This window comes from Schistocerca cancellata, chromosome 4 (genome assembly GCF_023864275.1).
Source record: "Schistocerca cancellata isolate TAMUIC-IGC-003103 chromosome 4, iqSchCanc2.1, whole genome shotgun sequence".
Classification (NCBI taxonomy): Eukaryota; Metazoa; Arthropoda; class Insecta; order Orthoptera; family Acrididae; genus Schistocerca; species Schistocerca cancellata.
Genome location: NC_064629.1, coordinates 425,907,272 through 425,924,399, shown reverse-complemented (window position 1 = coordinate 425,924,399; position 17,128 = coordinate 425,907,272). Strand labels below are relative to the sequence as shown.

Sequence of the window (17,128 nt, the reverse complement as noted above, 5' to 3'; positions counted from 1 at the left end):
CCATCTTACCTGCGTCCATGTTGCGGTGCATGTTCCGAGCATCAGTTTGCCTGGACAAGCTTCTGACATCCACTTTCTATGGTAAGGCGTGGACGTCATAACTTTCTCAGCTGTTCGTTGTTTCAGCATCCTTCAACCACTTTCCACAGGAGCTCACGCAACTAGCATCCTAACTGCTGATAGCTTCGCCATTTCCGAGGTGCTCGTTCCCAGAGGTCGGACAATAACAATCTGCCCTTTGCCAGAGTCCATTATCTTACTGAAATTCCCCATTTGCGCCCTGTATCGTCGCTAGAATGATTTCCATTCATCTCTGCTCTGTTCAGATACTTTCGTTAACGCGTCACGCACACGCACCGCTACCTGTCGATATTAAATCTCGCGGTGGGCAGTGGTCATTATTTTTTGGCTTATTAGTGTATACTGGAAGTTCTGCGCTGCCCACATAGTGGATACGAGGAAGCTACGTAGTTGCCACACTCACAGCAGAGAGCGACTACTATTTATTTACAGTTGGAACAGCTCATTAAATTGGCGACAGAGTGTCACTGACGCGACTATGGACACTGTACAAAGTTCAAGGAGGCCCCTTGCCTATGAGGAAGCCACAGATGCGCCACCTTCAAATAAGGGAAGAGATCAACATGCTGGCACAACTCAACAACAACAACAGCAGCAACGAACGACAACATTTGGTCACCGAGGACGTAGAAATAAACGTTCTGATTCATGGAAACGATAAGCTGATTGAGTATGTCCACGTAATGGTACAAAAAATACTCCTAAAACATCACAGAACCAACTCTGCCCTGAACTATGCCCTTCACATACTGCAGGCTAGACAACTAATAGGGCCGTCGATGCACTCTGCTCTCTGCATCATTTGAAAAAAGCAAGAATCACTGTTGTCGAACCACACCACACGCCTCCAGTCAGCTACTGACCAGTTTGTGTTGCTCAGTCCATTGGAGATATGCAGGTTTATATCCATCTGCGAGAAATGGACTTACACGACGTACCCGACTGTATGCAGTTCCCTTTGTAAAGTTCGTTCGGACACTGATTGAGTTGCACTATCCGATAAAAGTACCTGGACAGCTATCAGTGGACATTAATGAGAAATGTGTTCACGATCAGTCTTTATGAGGGCTTGAACTCTATGTGGGTCACAATCAGTGAGGTGTCTGAATGTCCGTGGAGAAATGGCAGCCCATTCTTCCTCAAGAGGAAGGCTTATCACCTTCCTAAGTGGGTGGAGCTCTGACATTACCATTCCCGAAGGTACTTCAAACGAGAGTCCGAAAACACGTATCATACACAGCCCAAGTGCTGAATGGTCTACAAACAAGTCACAAATACTGCCATCTGAATGACGGAACTGGAGACCATTCATAGTATCATTTAGAATACTGCCGCTCGCTGCGTCGTTAATTAACCTCACATATACCCCACTGCTCACTATGAATAGGTGTATGACAAGAAGATCGTTATAGTCAATCTTAACATCATCTCTAAGTAATTGTTCGATTTCATGTGCTTTCGGATGGGCATATTCACTTAAAAAACTGACCATCAATGTCGATTTGCGAAAAGAAGCCATTCTTCTTTGAGAGGCAATTTAGCGCGCGAAGACGGCTGAAGCACAGAAACAACCCCGAACGCGATATCAGTGGCAAGGACGTAAAGAGAGACGTCCGCCCCCTACACTGCCAAAAGCAGACTGCCACCTTCAGCTACACCCAAACTTCTGGGTGTCAATGTGAAAAGTCCCCTTAGAAAAATTAATGCATTACTGTGCTGATAAACCTCTTACATTATTTGATTTTCAAACAGCTGAGCAAAACTGAACGTACTCAGACATTACTCTCTTTACTTATTCTGTTCAACACTAAACTGACACACAATATTTTTAGCGCAACGCAATCTGACTTTCAAAAATCCCTACAAAAGAATGGCCCTGACTAACATTAACCTATACGTTTCACAAATCACTTACCTCACAAAAATCTTCGTGACTCGAACTACTGCAATACAGCGATCACCACTACTGCCAGCTAAATAAAAGATTAAAATTACTGAAGGCACTAACTACTGATAGGCATAGTTAGAAAATGAAAATATTGATAGAGACCAAACAATGTATTTACCTTAATAGTGTTCAAAAGTCATTATATATATAATCTCAGTTCATGACATCCAGTCTTACAAATTTATTGTCTCTGATGGACACACGTCCAGATTGTCCGCTCTTAAAATTCTGCTATCATTCTCCCCACATCCACTACTCCTGGCGGCTCACCTCCAACCCTCCAACTGCGCAACGCTACGCGCTGTTCACATCCAACTGCACAACACTACAATATTCCAACAATGCAAACCAGCCACAGACTGCACACAGCACAGTCAGTGATTTTCATACAGAGCGCTACGTGGCGTTACCAACATAAAAACCTAAACAGCCTACTTACAACGGTTTAGACTACATTCTACTATACTCTCACAGGTACTTTGAATTCCTACAGGGAGGGACGATGATTAAAGTTGTGGCCTTGCTTTTGGCATGAAGTACTTTATTGCAGGGCCTGTGTTGATTCAATATACTATGCGATGTCCTTCAGACACGCACTGTTAGCCACATCAGATATTTCGTCCATTGTCAAAATGGTAACATGTATTTTAGTAGAATCGCCTGTTACTGATTTTGTGTTAAGTGGATCAGCCGGCCGGGATGGCCGAGCGCTTCTAGGCGCTACAGTCTGGAACCACGCGACCGCTACGGTCATAGGTTCGAATCCTGCCTCGGGCTTGGATGTGTTTGATGTCCTTAGGTTAGTTAGGTTTACGTAGTTCTAAGTTCTAGGGGACTGATGACCTGAGATGTTAAGTCCCATAGTGCTCAGAGCCATTTGAACCATTTTTTTTAAATGGATCAGATAATTTGTGTCAAATATTGCTATAATAACGTATTAAACAGCAGCAAGTTAAAGATATGTTAATTGCTTGTTGCTTTAGGTGAGTCAGTTATGAGCAAAAAGAAAAAAAAAGGAAGATTTTACGATGGATGTAAAATCAGTCGATGAAATCGTGAAATAGTGAAAGAATTGAATAAGTCTTTGATGACATTAGTTTATGACCTTGTCCATGACACGCATTTTATTCAAATGTTATGTGTATGAAATTTGTGACAGCAAAATTTGTTTGCAAAACGGTTGAATTTCGAACAAAAACAGTGGCGAATGCAAGTTGCTCAGCAGTCACTAGACGAAGTTACCAAAGATGTAGCACTACAGAGAAGTGTCGTAACAGGCAAAGAAACATGGATTTATGGACCTAAGGGAAGCTAAAGGAAGCATTCACCATCGCCAAGCTTGGAACTTCCTCGACAAGTGTGCGCAAACGTTAACGTCATGCTCACTGTGTTCTTAGATTTTAACAGCATAGTGCACAATGAGTCCTTGCGTGAAGCACTACGAAAAAAAAAAGACGATAAAATCACTCGGATTTGTGGCGAAACAATTCATAGCATAGAATTACACAACAACAGTGCACCTGCTGACATTTCGTTGCTTCTTCTTGAGATTTCGATCAAAAAAATGCTGCAATAACGCCCAAGTCTCCATATTCGCCCCATATACACCCTATTTTCTGGTCACAACAAACAAAGAATATATTACAGCGCCGTCGTTTCACAAGCATAGCTGAGATTAAAAACGGACCGCTAAGAGAGACCGAAGAAACCCCAAACATCTAATTCCATACGTGTTTCGGGAATTGAAAAGCCCTTTCATAGCCGGCCGGAGTAGCCGAGAGGTTCTAGGCGCTACAGTCTGGAACCGCACGACCGCTACGGTCGCAGGTTCGAATCCTGCCTCGGGCATGGATGTGTGTGATGTCCTTAGGTTAGTTAGGTTTAACTAGTTCTAAGTTCTAGGGGACTGATGACCACAGCACTTAAGTCTCATAGCGCTCAGAGCCATTTGAACCATTTTTTGAACCCTTTCATAACATCATTTACCAGTGACTATATTGAAGGGGATAACATTAATGTAGACAACTCAATAAAATTCCTTTCAAAAATCGAGAATTCCTATTTTAGTTTTCTTGTACAAGGCGGTAGCACAGAAAAAGCGCAGTAACATAAGTCGACGTCGAGACGTGACAGAATGGCAGAAAGGAGCTACCGTACTTGTAACGTGCCCGTGACCACACTGTCAATGTTGTCTAGTTCCGCCGCGCAGGGTAGCCGCGCGGTCTAAGGCGTCTTGTCACGGCCCGGGCGGCTCCCCCCGTCGAAGGTTCGAGTCCTTCCTCGGGCATGGGTGTGTGTGTTGTCAAACGGCTCCGAGCACTATGCGACTTAACTTCTGAGGTCATCATTCGCTTAGAAATTAGAACTAATTAAACCTAACTAACCTATGGACATCACACACAACCATGCCCGAGGCAGGATTCGAACCTGCGACCGTAGCGGTCGCTCGGCTCCAGACTGAAGCGCCTAGAACCCCACGGCCACTCCGGCCAGCTGTGTGTTGTCCTTGGAGTTAGTTAGTTTAAGTTAGATTAAGTAGTGTGTAAGCTTAGGGACCGATGACCTCAGCAGTTTGGATCCATAAGACCTTACCACAAATTTCCAATTTGTTGTCTAGTTACTTGGCGTATCAACGCGGACTATCGAACGTGTTTACGATGAATGGTGTACCACTCGCAGCCGTGTAACGCTGAACGTCGTAGAAACATTCTCACCGACAATCAAGAGCTGACAGCCCCCATGTACTAACGGACAAGGACCGTCGAGTATTGCGAAGGGTGTTTATAAAAAAAACGCATTGAAATCGGTGCAAGATATCACTCGTGTGTTTCAAAGTGCTAGCAACAGTCTAGTAAGCACAATGACTGTGCGTACGGAGTTAAAAAGAATGGGGTACAATTGTCGAGCACTTCATCATAAACTGCACATTCATGTAGGCAATGCAAAGCGACGCTTGAAGTGGTGTGAAGAACGACGCTAGTGGACACTGGATGAGTGGAAAAGAGTGATTTGGAGCGATGACTCACGCTATAGCCTGGGAAAATCGGATGAAAGGGTTTGGGTTTGGTAAATGGCGGGGAATGTTGCCTGCCATCATGTGTAGAGCCAACAGTGAAGTACCGAGAGAACCGTGTTACGATATGGAGGTGTTTTACGTGGTGAGGATGTGTACTTCTTATTGTGCTTAAGAAAGCGCTACAAGCGGAACCATATGAACACATTTTATAGCATTATTTACTGTTCACAATAGAGGAACAGTTTTGAGACGATGATCGTATAAGCATGAAATACACCCTGCCATAAAACAGGATCTGTGTGGATAATAGCAACATTCTAACTCATGCAAACGTGTTCCATTGGTTTCAGGTCGGGACTCTGGGCTGGCCAGTGCATTTCACGAATGTTATCCACACAGATCCTGCTCGACATTTGTACCCCATTCTTTTTAACTCCGTACGCCCAGTCATTGTGATAACTAGATTCAAATGGTTCAAATGGCTCTAAGCACTATGGGACTTAACATCTGAGGTCATCAGTCCCCTAGACTTAGAAGTACACTCCTGGAAATTGAAATAAGAACACCGTGAATTCATTGTCCCAGGAAGGAGAAACTTTATTGACACATTCCTGGGGTCAGATACATCACATGATCACACTGACAGAACCACAGGCACATAGACACAGGCAACAGAGCATGCACAATGTCGGCACTAGTACAGTGTATATCCACCTTTCGCAGCAATGCAGGCTGCTATTCTCCCATGGAGACGATCGTAGAGATGCTGGATGTAGTCCTGTGGAACGGCTTGCCATGCCATTTCCACCTGGCGCCTCAGTTGGACCAGCGTTCGTGCTGGACGTGCAGACCGCGTGAGACGACGCTTCATCCAGTCCTAAACATGCTCAATGGGGGACAGATCCGGAGATCTTGCTGGCCAGGGTAGTTGACTTACACCTTCTAGAGCACGTTGGGTGGCACGGGATACATGCGGACGAGCATTGTCCTGTTGGAACAGCAAGTTCCCTTGCCGGTCTAGGAATGGTAGAACGATGGGTTCGATGACGGTTTGGATGTACCGTGCACTATTCAGAGTCCCCTCGACGATCACCATTGGTGTACGGCCAGTGTAGGAGATCGCTCCCCACACCATGATGCCGGGTGTTGGTCCTGTGTGCCTCGGTCGTATGCAGTCCTGATTGTGGCGCTCACCTGCACGGCGCCAAACACGCATACGACCATCATTGGCACCAAGGCAGAAGCGACTCTCATCGCTGAAGACGACACGTCTCCATTCGTCCCTCCATTCACGCCTGTCGCGACACCACTGGAGGCGGGCTGCACGATGTTGGGGCGTGAGCGGAAGACGGCCTAACGGTGTGTGGGACCGTAGCCCAGCTTCATGGAGACGGTTGCGAATGGTCCTCGCCGATACCCCAGGAGCTACAGTGTCCCTAATTTGCTGGGAAGTGGCGGTGCGGTCCCCTACGGCACTGCGTAGGATCCTACGGTCTTGGCGTGCATCCGTGCGTCGCTGCGGTCCGGTCCCAGGTCGACGGGCACGTGCACCTTCCGCCGACCACTGGCGACAACATCGATGTACTGTGGAGACCTCACGCCCCACGTGTTGAGCAATTCGGCGGTACGTCCACCCGGCCTCCCGCATGCCCACTACACGCCCTCGCTCAAAGTCCGTCAACTGCACTGACGGTTCACGTCCACGCTGTCGCGGCATGCTACCTGTGTTAAAGACTGCGATGGAGCACCGTATGCCACGGCAAACTGGCTGACACTGACGGCGGCGGTGCACAAATGCTGCGCAGCTAGCGCCATTCGACGGCCAACACCGCGGTTCCTGGTGTGTCCGCTGTGCCGTGCGTGTGATCATTGCTTGTACAGCCCTCTCGCAGTGTCCGGAGCAAGTGTGGTGGGTCTGACACACCGGTGTCAATGTGTTCTTTTTTCTATTTCCAGGAGTGTATTTAAACGCGACTAACCTAAGGACATCACACACATCCATGCCCGAGGCAGGATTCGAATCTGCGACCGTAGCAGCAGCGCGGTTCCAGACTGAAGCGCCTAGAACCGCTAGGTCACAGCACCCGGCGCTAACTAGACTGTTGTTAGCACTTTTACATTCACGAGTGATACCTTTCTCCGATTTCAGTGCGATTTTTTTACAACCACCCTTCGCAATACTTGATGGTCCTTGTCCGTTACTACATGGGAGCTGCCAGCTCTTGGATGTCGGTGAGAGTGTTTCTACGACGTTCAGTGTTACACGGCTGCGAGTGGTAAACCATTCCTTGTAAACACGTCCGACAGTCCGCGTTCATACGCCAACAGACTAGACAAAGTTCATAGTGTGGTCACGGGCACGTAGAAACACGTAGCTACTTTCTGCCATTCTGTCACGTCTCGACATCGACTCATGTTACTGCGCTTTTTCTATACAACCTCCCGGTACAAGAAAAGAAAAAGAGGAATTGTAAGTAGGCTGTTTAGGTTTCTATATTGGTAGCGCTCTGTATGAAAATCACTGGCTGTGCTGTGTGCAGTCTGTGGCTGGTTTGCATTGTTGGAATTTGCTAATGTAGTGTTGGGCAGTTGGCTGTTAACAGCGCGTAGCGTTGCGCAGTTGGAGATGAGCCGCCAGCTGTGGTGGATGTGGGGAGAGATATGGCAGAGTTTTGAGAGCGAATGATCTGGAAGTGTCCATCAGAGACAGTAAATTTGTAAGACTGGATGTCATGAACTGAGATATATATATATATATATATCAGTTCATGACATCCAGTCTTAAATATATATATATATATATATATATATATATATATATATATATATATATATATAAGACTGGATATATATATACTTTTGAACACTATTAAGGTAAATACATTGTTTGTTCTCTATCAAAATCTTTCATTTGCTAACTATGCCTATCAGTAGTTAGTGACTTCAGTAGTTTTAATCTTTTATTTAGCTGGCAGTAGTGGCGCTCGCTGTATTGCAGTAGTTCGAGTAACGAAGATTTTTGTGAGGTAGGTGATTCATGAAAGGTATAGGTTATTGTTAGTCAAGGCCATTCTTTTGTAGAGATTATTGAAAGTCAGATTGCGTTGCGCTAAAAATATTGTGTGTCAGTTTAGTGTTGATCAGAATAAGTAAAGAGCGAAATGTATGAGTACGTTCAGTTTTGCTCAGCTGTTTGAAAATCAAATAATGTAAGAGGTTTATCAGCACAGTCATTCATAAATTATTCTGAGGAGACGTTCCAAAAAATGGTTCAAATGGCTCTGAGCACTATGGGACTCAACATCTTAGGTCATAAGTCCCCTAGAACTTAAAACTACTTAAACCTAACTAACCTAAGGACATCACACACACCCATGCCCGAGGCAGGATTCGAACCTGCGACCGTAGCAGTCCCGCGGTTCCGGACTGCAGCGCCAGAACCGCTAGACCACCGCGGCCGGCCGAGACGTTCCAGAATTATCGATTTTTGAAAGGAATTTTACTGAGTTGTTTACATTAATGTTATTCTCTTCAATAGAGTCACCGTTAGATATTGTTATGAAAGAGCTTTTCAATTCCTGAAACGGGTCTGGAACTCTATGTTTGAGATGTCGTCTGTGTCTCTTAGTGGTCCGCTTTTAATCTCATCAATGCTTGTACAACGACGGCACTGTAATATTTTCTTTGTTTGTTGGGACCAGAAAATAGGGTGTGTATCGGGTGAATATGGAGACTTGAGCATCATTGCAGTATTTTTGACCAAAATCTCAAGAAGAAGCAACGAAATGTGGGCAGGTGCATTGTCGTTATCTAAATGTTATGAATTTGTTTCGCCACAAATACGTGCGTTGTTTGTCTCTTTTTGTTCGTAGTGCTTCACGCAAGGACCCATGGTGCACTATGCTGTTAAAATGTAAGAACACAGTGAGCATAATCTTAACATTTGGCCACACTTGTCGAGCTAGTTTCAATCTTGGCTTAGCTCCGATGTCGTACCCGTAAACCCGTGTTTCACCGCCCGTTATAAGACTCTTTTGTAGGTCTGCATCTTTGGTAATTTCGTCTAGTGACTCATAAGCAACTTGCATTCATCGCTGTTTTTGTTCGAAATCAACCGTTTTGTAAAAAAATGTTGCTGTCACAAGTTGCGTACACATAACATCCGAATAAAATTCATATCATGGACAGGTTCATATGCTAATGTCATCAGCGGCTTCTGCAGTACTTTCACTTTTTACACAATTTCATAGCTTGATTTTACATCCGTTGTAAAACCGTTTTTTTTTTTTTTTGCTCCTAACTGACTCACTTAAAGCAATACTTACTTTCTTTAACTTACTGAACATTACTCCGCTATTAAACCAATATTTAATAAAAGTTATCTGATTCATTTTACTCAAAATAAATAATCTGCGTTACTACCAAAGCATATGTAACCTTCTTCACAATAGACGAAATATCTGATGTTACTAACAGCGTACGGATACCATATAGCAGTGTCTGTGTTGGATCAATGTACTCTGCAATGTCCTCCAGACATGCACGTTTTCTGTTTACGTCCTTGGCGCTGAGATCGCGTTCGGTGTTGTTTCTGTGCTTCAGTCACCTTCGCGCGCTGCATTACCTCCCGAAGAAGATTATCCTATTCTTATCGTAAATCGACAGTTTTTTAAGTGAATGTGCACATCCGAAAGCACATGAAATCGAATAATTTCCTAGAGATGATGTTAATGTTAAGATTGACTATAATGATCTTGCTGTCGTACACCTATCCACAGTGAGCAGTGTGGTATGTGTGAGGTTAATTAGCGACGCAGCGAGCGGAAGTATTGTAAATGACACTGAGAGTGGTCTTCGGTTCCGTCATTCAGATGGCAGTATTGGTGATGTGTATGTAGACCATGCAGGACTTTGACTGTGTATCATATATGTTTTGGTTCAAATGGTTCAAATGGCTCTGAGCACTATGGGACTTAACATCTGTGGTCATCAGTCCCCTAGAACTTAGAACTACTTAAACCTCACTAACCTAAGGACATCACACACATCCATGCCCGAGGCAGGATTCGAACCTGCGACCGTAGCAGTCGCGCGGTTCCGGACTGAGCGCCTAGAACCGCTAGACCACCGCGGCCGGCCATATATGTTTTGGAGCACCCATTTGAAGTACCTTCGGAGATGGTAATTTCAGAGTTCCACCCACATGGGAAGATAATAAGCCATACAGCTGAGAAATGGGCTCAATTTTACTACACGCCAGTCCTCAGTGGGTTGCAACATATTCGTACTGAATTTAACAAATAGTTCAAATGGTTCAAATGGCTCTGAGCACTATGGGACTCAACTGCTGTGGTCATAAGTCCCCTAGAACTTAGAACTACTTAAACCTAACTAACCTAAGGACATCACACACATCCATGCCCGAGGCAGGATTCGAACCTGCGACCGTAGCGGTCGTGCGGTTCCAGACTGTAGCGCCTTTAACCGCTCAGCCACTCCGGCCGGCCTTTAACAAATACATGTCATTCTATTTATATATCGGCGGGTGCCGCACCATTGCAATCTGTGATGTCCAGTTGAAGACGTGCTGGTGCTGTGATAGAGACGGAGCTGTTTGCTTGGAGTGCAAGCAGCAAAGGATCATGCAAGTGCCACATGGGGATGAGCTTGTTTCGAATACACTGGCACCACTTCAAATGATGTATGTCAAGGGTCTCTGCAATGACTCCAGCCCATTGTCCGCACCTCCTCCCACTACTGAACTTTTGCCAACCAGGACTATACAGCTGGGAACGTCGTCTATGCCTGGGCTCACTCTTGCTCCACCTGTGCTGATAAGTGGTAAGGAGGTTCCAGTTGGCGGGATGGACATACACTCCATGGTTGTGACTACTGCTGCCTTCGTGCCTGACTGTCAGGACTCGCTTCTGTCTTCAGATACTGAAGCACACATGTGTAAACAGCAGTCGACAAAGAGATGCAAGAAACGTCAGCTTACTCCGTCAGACACCTGTCGGCCACAATTTGTGGACAATAATGATCCTATCCACCAAGACCTCCTCTCGTTGGGTGATTCCATGATGGAACATCCTGCCCATCTCTTGTTGGATACAGAACAACCATTGCACCCACCTAGCGCTGTGCCTCCCATCGATGGACATAAAATGGGCCATCGCCATTCTTGCTGCAACGCTGCACCATTGCCCTCAGGTGCCACAGAGACTATGCTGAACAATCTGGGCCCACGCACTTCTGCGTGGTAGGTGATGTTGAAGATGGACCAATGAACATCGAAGTTTTGTGGTTGCTACTGCAGCAACTTATGATTGTTAATCGAATGAGGATTTGGATGAAGTCGCATTGTCTGTTGAAAAGGCATTTACGGATGCTACTGGTCTTCTTGCTTCAATGAGTATCCCCACGACTACGGAACCATGGAAGGCTTATAGGTTAGGTTCTGTAAATATCAACACGATTGGGACACTGGTTAATTTGGCTCTGGGAAATGTTGCTGGCGTCAGACATCAAAATTGTCATCCTGCAATAAGTTTGTCTCGACAAGTTTCTGGATTTGTATGTATACAATGTCTGTGTTCCACAGTACACTGAAGGCGGTAGTGGGACAATGATAGTCCTACAGGAAGAAATCGTGGTTGAAGAAGTGGTTTATCAGAAGTTTCATGGTGACGTTCCATGGTGTTCAGACCATCAATATCTATGCTCTCTCTGGGTTGGAAAAGCAATGGAAATGGTCACGGTTTTATTCAGAAGTTTTTGAGCCCCTACAAACATTTGATTTTTGGTGTAGACTTCAGCTGTGTGATACCCAGAAGGATCAGTTTCTCCATTATATTCCATGCCAGGAGCTACAACTGCTGGTGCAGAATTTGAATCTCGCTCACGCGTGGGAACGTGTTCATGATGATCGAAGTGGACATACGCTTGTTATGAGGCATTTAGCGAGTCGGCTTGATCGCGTCTATGTTTCCCATGGACTCATGGCTGTGAAAGTTGACAATGAGTTGTCGCCTAAGGCCTTCAAATGGTTCAAATGGCTCTGAGCACTATGGGACTTAACATCTGTGGTCATCAGCCCCTAGAACTTAGAACTACTTAAACCTAACTAACCTAAGGACATCACACACATCCATGCCCGAGGCAGGATTCGAACCTGCGACCGTAGCAGTCGCGCGGTTCCGGACTGCGCGCCTAGAACCGCTAGACCACCGCGGCCGGCCTAAGGCCTTCTTTGACCACATTGTACACATATACACTGTCCGTATCCAACAGTGGAGAATGTGGTGTGGTTGAGGCACATGGAAATGGAATGTCGCACATTTCCAGGATTCAGAGTGCAGGCAGTTAATGAAGCGACATGGATCGCTTGCCGAACACGCCTTCCGATGTACCATTCAGAACTTTGGTGGTGGCTCAAATGTGCTAAGGCTGCTGTACATTGCACGATGACACAATATGGTCGCAACTCTGTGGCCAAGCACCATCTCGTGACCGACTGGTTGAAATTCAGAGGGTAAAGATGAAGATTGTTTCACTTGCACGTCAACACATTGTGGGAGCAATGATACTTGCCAAATGCCTGGATTGGGTCTTTGGGGAATCCCAGTAAATGCACCACATTGTCAGAAAGAAGAAACAGTGTTAGAGAGTACTGGTGCATGACCTTGACACACCAGATGATCGCCGGCTGACGTCCCAGAAAGATACTGTGAGCGCTTTTGCAGACCATTCACAACAGTTCCATACAGAAGTGGATCAGGATGTTACAGCACTGGATGACGTCTTCCAGTATTTGCCTGGTGTTCTTGACAGGGTTGCTGTGGACCTCCTTACCAATAACGTTACTGCTGATGACTTCGACAACACTCTCCATAAGGGACTGATTAACAAATCCCCAGCCCAGATGGTTTCTTGCTGGAGTTTTAATACGATTCCACGACGTTATGGTTCCCCGTTGAGTTGTTATGTGCCAATAACTGATGTCCCCTGACCTCCACTCTGTCCTGCCTTTGTGAAAGGACTGATTATTCCAGTCCTCAATCCATATGAGGGTCGGATCTGGATCAAACGTGCGTTGATGGGGACAGTAACATACACAGAGTGCTCAAGGACTATCGTGGTGTTATCGCCCTAGTACTGACCTGCCACTTTCGAGGTGTCTTGGTGTTGGTAACCTTCAACCACACCTTTGGTAGGGTGAACCATGACTATAATGCAGAAGCGATGTGACACTCAACATTCCCCCATGGCATCATGCATATCATCATGCAATTCCTCTGACGTGGGTACTGATCATTGGGTGTGCAGTGGGCCCCATTATTATTTCTCGATTAGGTCTGGCAGGGACGTCCATTGCCAATTATCCTTTTTGCCATTGCTTTGAGCCACTATTACACGGATTGTGGAGCTGGTTAACTGGGATCATCATGATGAGACATATATTTATCTGTTTGGCGTATGTTGATGACGTAGTTTTTTTGGGTCAGTCAAGGGTGAGGTGTGTGTGGGACTGGGATGGATTACTTGATATGGAACTGCTGTGAGTAGTCGTATGAATTTGACGAAATCTGGTGCTTCGAACATTGGCAGAGGGCTTCCAGAATGGAGCGCAGCTCCATTGTGGTCAGTGGACATGGTCAAATATTTGGTAATTACTTTCATGTGCAACATAGAGAGAACGGTGTCGGCTAACTATAAACGCCTCCTTCAGGTTATCCGAACAAGCATCGATAGTAATCTGTTGTGAACTTTGGATAGGGTACAATGGGTTGATTTTGTCAACTATCATCTGGCGCCTAGGATGCCGTATATGGCTCACATCTTACCAGTGCTGGGGGCGACGGCGAACAGGTTGCTGGCAGAGTTTGGATATTTCATGTGTGTGGGTCTTATCTTTAATTTGGCAAATTTTCCTTTTTTACCTCAGTGTCACACGCTTGACATGGATGAACATCGAATGGTGTGTGGACCTTCTGCAGAGGTGTGGCTGTTTATGCGCAAAATACATACTTTTCTTCTTCGTGCTGCTCCACGTCCTATTGGGTTGCAGTTGCTTCTGTTCCTCAATGAGACTTTTTCCCACGCACAAAGACAAACGCAGTGAATTGGATCAAAGGAGTCTCAATTCAATATTTTTTAAAGATGTCAGCAAAAGTGTGCTTATTTTTAGGACATTTCTCCAAGATCGTGATACCTCTTTAATGCAGCGCTCGAGTTATCGTCAATATTATGACACTTTTTTGGTAGTGTTTTCATGGATACTACACGGTGGCCAGGTATAAGAAGGCGAATTCTTGTTTGGCGTTTATTCAAGAACTTCACCCATGTGATAGGACTATGGAATATTTTTCGAGAAGACGTGTCCAACTCACACCTGCCGGAACTTGGGGATCAATATGAACTTACTCATCTCTCGCTGGTATTTTTTTTTTGTTTGTTTCTTATTTTGATGAAGTTCCCAGATCTTGACGGAACCTATTGAACGTTGATACTCTGTAAAAAAGAACATTATACTATTAATGGAATTGTAATAAAATTCAGCTTTATACATTATTTGTAGCTACTAGCTGTAAAAAAATGGCGGTTAAAGCGACCGCTCGCGTAAAGCGAGAAAACTAGGTTTGATTCCCGGTCCAGCACAAATTTTCATTACCATCAATATATTGTGGAGTTGGAGTTTCATCATATCTACAAATGCGACTATAATTCTTGTAGTGTACAGATACTTTACAACCATGTTTACCAACGATTAAAAAATCACGCAAATCGGATTAATACAACACGCGAAAATACAAAATTCCTTTTTTTTTTAATCATACCTCGTACACTTCATTCACTGTCATGAATTCTGTCAGCGGTGTTCGGTCAGATGATCGCTTGGTACCAGCTCCAAAATTTAATGGGTGACCAATATTTATTACATGAAGATAATGTTTTAATGCAAAGACGAGATCCCTTCCGTTCAGTTAAGAAATCATTCGCCTTCTTGCCCCTCCCCCTCTTTCTTCTGTCAGTTGCCGGATTGTTTGACAATTTCTTTTATACTGTTCATTGGCTCATTACAACTTCCGAACTTTTGTTTGCTGTCGTATAGATCCGGCATCGGACTGTTTGTAAACAGCACCATTGGAAAACTTACTCCCGTGATACATGTATCTCTATAATAACTTTCATAAACGTGTACCTCTGCTACTCTCTTCAATATAACTGACTCGGTGAACGTAGTATGGTGAAAACGGAGCTCGAAAACAAACAGTATATGATCAACACTGTGATTGTTAAATCTTGTTTTCATGAAAGGGTCGACCTAAAGGTCACTCAGACTACATAAACAAGCGCAATATACCCATATTCACTTCGTTTAGCCATTCCCCTTTATGATTCCATTTGGTGACCGAAAGAAAACTATACTGTTCCATATTGCACAATACTAATTATTGAATAAATACCTCATCCTCGTATTCGCTCCATCGTTTCCGCAACCCAACTCGTACTTCTTTACTCTGAGCCGAACATTCAGACTGGGCTTGGGATATCAGACAGCGATGTCTCGGAATGTCGATGTATCGCAATCAGTTACGCGAAATCTTGAATCGATGGTTGCTAGTTGAAAAAAGGCAGCTTGAATATTTTGTGGCAATATATTCGGATAATATTATTATTATCAGCATCTAACTCAGAGAAAACTCAACTCCACTTTCTTTTTAATACTGATATATTTAAACCATAGTAACGGTACCTACAGTTTTATATATTAAATTTATTAGAGGAACTTCGATTGTTGTCAATTTTGTACTGTCGTAACCGCCTCTCACTCAAAAGGAAGGTTGGTAGAAATGTTTGAAGTGATATTCATGCCAACAAATTAGTATTTTATGTTCTTTAGAAACTAAGTTTTGGAGCAGATAATCTTTTCATGTAAATTATCTGTAGTCAGAGTAATTTTGGTCATTTATTTTCGCCTGTTTATTTTTTCATCTACTGTAATATAACTTTTTTATTTTTTTATCCTAAGATTTCTCTATTTACATTAAAATAATGCAGAGTTAAATTTTGGTTTCCTTAATTTTTTTATCATTTCATGAAATGCACACCTCACAGGCTTAAATAACGTATGTAATCATAAATTATAATCTGGATTTTACAAGCAAATTTTTAGCACTGACATATTAATCTGTATGAAACGCATGACTATTTATATTTCATTCCAACCGATTTCGGTCATAAATCATGTTTACAGTCATCGAAAAATTAATCTGCAGCTAACATTATGTATCAGAACTCAAATATCGTTCATTTAGAACATTACAAGCATGATACCTGTGTGGAAAGCAGTTAACTGAAGAGATCAAACACGAGACATACAGTGTATGTCTCACGTCGGTTCTCTTAAGTTATTTTGTTTTCACACAGAGTTCATACTTGTAATGTTCGAGATGAACAATACTTTCAGTTTTGATATGTAATGTTGGCTGCAGATTTATTTTCCGACAACTATGAATATGGTTTATGACTGAAACCGATCGGAATAAAATATAAATAAAGTTACCATATGTGTGTCATGCATTTCAATAGCTGATGACTGCCTTAACAAGAGATATAGATGAGATAGCCGTCCATATCGATACTTAGTTCTAGGATACTCGATTATATCGAAACTCGATGTCTTTTGATTTCACACCCGTAACTGAGAGTACCTGGCTGCACGCCCTTTCTGCTGGTGCCGAAAGCCCACCCCCACTGTCGGCCGGAGTGGCCAAGCGGTTCTAGGCGCTTCAGTCTGGAACCGCGCGACCGCTACGGTCGCAGGTTCGAATCCTGCCTCGGGCATGGATGTATGTGATGTCCTTAGGTTAGTTAGGTTTAAGTAGTTCTAAGTTCTATGGGACTGATGACCTCAGATGTTAAGTCACATAGTGCTCAGTGGCATTTGAACCATTTTGAACCCACCCCAGTCCTTACCGCACAGGACATCCCATGTCACTTTTTATCTTGGGTACAGCAGAGGATTAATTGCTAAAATGAGTAGAGTACAACTGGCTTTCGACTGAATTCGGTCAGTTTGG

The 17,128-nt window shown here is 44.1% G+C and overlaps 1 protein-coding gene across 2 annotated transcripts in view; it reads left to right on the top strand.

Moving 5' to 3' along the window:
- Positions 1–17,128, top strand: part of LOC126184712 (1-acyl-sn-glycerol-3-phosphate acyltransferase alpha) — a 683,439-nt gene that overhangs the window by 406,756 nt on the left and 259,555 nt on the right. The window lies entirely within an intron of this gene.